The 4,195-nt window shown below is 42.3% G+C and overlaps 1 protein-coding gene across 1 annotated transcript in view; it reads left to right on the top strand.

The window, feature by feature from the left end:
• Window positions 1-4,195, top strand: part of LOC111861799 — a 325,084-nt gene that overhangs the window by 19,272 nt on the left and 301,617 nt on the right. The gene's annotated exons all lie outside the window — the stretch shown is intronic.

The raw sequence follows: 4,195 nt of genomic DNA, 5'->3' as shown, positions 1-4,195 counted from the left end.
ACACACACACACACATATATATATATATATAGGTTACAGTGTTTAAATACATTAACATTTTTATCAAAAATTAGTAAAATTTTTAGATGGCTAATTTTTTATTGATTTTTGTTCAAGTTGCTTGTTTAATATGGGGGATTTCATAGAACTGGGTAGAGGGATGAAAAGTACATGGTAAGCTTCAAATTTTGTTTTTTTTTTTTATTGTTGACGTAGGTGTATATTCGGGGTGTTTTGTTATCGTGGTCTCTTGTGTGTTTCTGTTGATGAGCTAGGGTATTTTGTACATACAAGTACAGATGTTTTTACGCTGTTGTAAAGGTTCGGCCACACAGAGCGCTACGGACGCTATGTTCGCTATAGGAACAGAAAAATATCTCCCTTTATTGCCAATGTGACTGGCCACACAGACTTCCGTACGCTACGTACGCTATGTTCCCTACGTTAGCTGCGTCGCAGAGTGTACACAGCGTACGTAGCATACGTAGCGAACATAGCGTAGCGCTCTGTGTGGCCGTACCTTTAGAGACTTGTGAGTGCTATTTTATTTGACAGTTTTATTTTTAATATTCTGTGGCTGATTCTTCGGTTATGTTCTTGTTTTTTTCCCGTTATTACCTAGTGATGATGTTTTTTAGTGTTGGGTGCTGATTTACTTTTCGGGGTGTGATTTGCTGCTTCTTCTGTTGTGATGTAGTGCTCTGTTGTGTTGTTGAGGACGAAAACTAAAAACCCAACATCATCACAGTAATAGCTAGCTTCTGTCTTTATAACCACTTTGCACGGACCGAACAGCTCCAACAATTCCTCTATTATTGCTCACGTTTTCGTTATTGCGGGAACTTGTTTACCGAGCCAGTACCTAGCAATGGGCGTCTTCTCTGGCGCCATTATTCCGGCCTTCAGACGTCATGTCACAATACGATTGCTGCCATTAAAATCTGCTGTATTAGGCGGTACACTTAGCTGTTGATTTAAGGTGTTGCTTTGAGATTTTTGACCCTTTACTAAACTATGAAGAAAGCAGTCTTTTTGGATGTGGCACCGTGTAGATGTGGTGTTAACCGACGTTTCGGAGGAACATATCGCTTCCATCTTCAGGGTAGAAGAAAAAATAAGAAAATCAGCTAGCGAAGAGACAGTCAGAACATGGGCAAGCAGACTTTCTTTATTTTTAATCTTAGTTTCATCGTGCAGGCATATCTTGTCGTATTAACAAAATGCACCAAACTTCTGGTCTTTGAAAAGGGTAAAAAAAAAGCTTCCGTTAATAACTATAGGCTTATTGCCATTATCAGCGTTTCTCTAAAGTATATGAATTTGTCATTCATGAGCATATTTCCAATTCTTTTAAGGTAAAGGTAAAAAAATGTAAAGCTATCTCTGTAAAAGGCCGTGAAGGGACTTAGAGTTGCGAGACATCGAGGCTCCCACACCTTCTAGACAGTCGGTTCACAGAAGGTGGTAAAGTTGTCAGCCTTAAGCCCCGGCCATCCTTTACCCCCCAGGAAGATTCCTGGTACTCATTTCCGTTAGAGGCTGAGTCAACCCCAGGGCCATAGTGCGGCTGGAAGGATTAGGTAAATAGAAAACATCCACCTCATCGGGACTCGACACAGCGACCTTCCCGCTTGTAGCCCGCTACCGCGTACCCCTAGTTATTTTAAGACCAAATTAAATTCTTCTCGTCATGGTATTTTTACTGGTTCAACAGCCCCCTAGGGCCCTGGCCTCTGGTTTTCAGTTTTATGATCGTTTTACAAACTGTAGGACTCCTTGGACGGGTGATCAGCTCGTCGCAAGGTCTCTACCTAAACACAGAATAAATAAAAACACATACCAAATATCCATGCCTTGTGTGGGACTCGAACTCACGATCCCGGCTTCCGAGCACGCGGAGACAGTAAACGCCTTAGACCGCTCGGCTACCGTGACCGGCCGTCATGGTTTTACCAAAACCAAATCAATTACTGCAAATCTGGTCACGCTTCCCAACACGGGCACTCCTAATGTGTGTTCTGTTTGATTCCATCCACCTTGAAGCCAGAAGTGCCTTTGCTCTGGTTTAACATTCCTTGTGTGTCGACAAGCTTAGTAGTTACGTCTTGTCTACTGGCTGTGCCGATACCTAACCAACAGATGGTGTTGTGTCTGTTTTTAAGAAGATTTTTCCTTCATCCTTCATTGCAGTGTCTGGTGTTCCTCAAGGTTCTGTTTGTCACCTTTGATGTAATGATTTATGTAACAAAATCAGTCATTGTTGTTTCTTTTTCTTTTTGCTGATGTCATACAATTGTTTCCTTTTATTATTACTGTTGATATCTGCATTCTTTTGCAGAAAGATATTAACTTTGTGCAAAACTGATTTAACCATATGAATTTTAATGGAGGAACTATGCTCCTAGCCAGAAGGTCGCGGGTTCGGGTCCCGATGAAGTGAATTTTTTTCAATTGACCTAAACCTTCCAGTCTTACTATGGCCCTGGAGTCGATTCAGCCTCTAACAGAAATGTGTACCAGGCTGACAACCTTACCGCCATCTGTGAGCCGACTGTCCAGAAAATGTGACAACCTCGACGTCTCACTACACTACGGGCCTTCACAGCCTTTTACATGGATAGCTTTTATAATTAAAGGTACATATTTTTTCAGAAAAAAAATGAATGGGCTCACTTGTGACTATGTCCTTTATTGGGGTGGTATTTCTCAAACAGATTTTTTTAAATACTTTAGTGTTTTTCTTTACTGAAAACTGTACCTCCATCAACATTTTGATTATCTATATTCCCATGCTATAAAATTGTTAGGCCGGTCACGGTAGCTGCGCAGTCTAAGGCATGAACTGTCTTCGTTCGCTCGGACGCTAGGATCGTGGGTTCGAATCCCACTTAAGGCATGGATGTTTGGAATGTGTATGCATTTATTCTGTGTTTGTGTTGTCCTATGTTTAGGTAACGGCCTTGCGTGAGCTGATCACTAGTCCAAGGAATCCTATCTTCTGTGTAAAATGATTACGGAACTGAACAAGAGGCCAGGGCCCTGAACGGGCTGGAAGCCATTGAAAAAACAAATTGTTAGGCCTAATACGAATTATTACTTTTTCCGTTTCTTCACTAAGTAGTTTCTTGGTGCTTTACATCGGCCTAGTCAGAGCGAAGCTTGAATATTTTACTGCCGTGTAGAATTATCTTTTAGGAAACGGAGTTTTGGAGCTTGGTTGAAATGTGTGTCGACTTCTAAAGAGTCGCTTAAAAGCCCACTTCGGTCTCTTTGAGAAAACTTCACACGCACTTCATAACACTGATAAGGCAGACATGGGGACTCTCTTATGTAAATTTACAATGCCTAAGATGATATATGCCTTTCATTTAATTTCAAACCTGTTCTCTTGACAATCATAATTTACTCTGCTGCACTGTTAATATATGGTGGCTTCTAGTCGGAGGGAGGGAGAGGGTGGCTAACAGTACAAGAAGGAGAAAGAGAGATAGTGAGCTCCGAAACTGATAGCGGAAGAGAAGACGGAGATGCATTCTGAATTGTAGAAATCACCGATGTAGTACACACAATTCGTTTTCATTGTTCTGAAAAGTATAAATTTTACACAGTTGATATGACACCCTGTACGGGGGATCAGCCCTCGCAAGGCTACTACCTACATAAGACGACATAACACAGGACAAATGCAGACAGACATGTATGCCTCGGCTTGAATTACAACCCACGATTCCAGTGTTCGAGCGGGCAAAGACTACTCGTCTGCTATGATCGGTCTGATCATAATTTCAACTCGTAATTTGCAACGTAATGGCGACTTATCTTTCATCTCCCCAAACATCATCATGCTGAACTTCCCTCTCCAATTTTAGCTCTGACCAACCTTGTCCCGTAGCGGCCTCCGTAGTCTAGAGGTAACGTTCCCACCTCATGACTCAGGGTACGCGGGTTCAAACCCGGTGGAGGTCGTGGAATTTTTAAGGGCGGAAAAATTCAGGGAACAAGTCCTCCGGGAGGGACTTTAAGCCGTGGGTCCCGTGTCGTAGCTTTACGGCACGTAAAAGAACCTCATGTCTCGAGGAGATTACTGAGCCAAATTTGTAAGGACATTTCCCGCCCAACAGTAGTCTCTAACGTCTCTGGTAGATGGGGGAAGCATCTAGATACCGCTGAGCCAGTAGAGGCCGAACTAGGGTAT

Source organism: Cryptotermes secundus, unplaced genomic scaffold (assembly GCF_002891405.2).
Source record: "Cryptotermes secundus unplaced genomic scaffold, Csec_1.0 scaffold598, whole genome shotgun sequence".
Classification (NCBI taxonomy): Eukaryota; Metazoa; Arthropoda; class Insecta; order Blattodea; family Kalotermitidae; genus Cryptotermes; species Cryptotermes secundus.
Note: the sequence above shows the minus strand (reverse complement) of the source record. Positions and strands in the feature narration are given on the sequence as shown.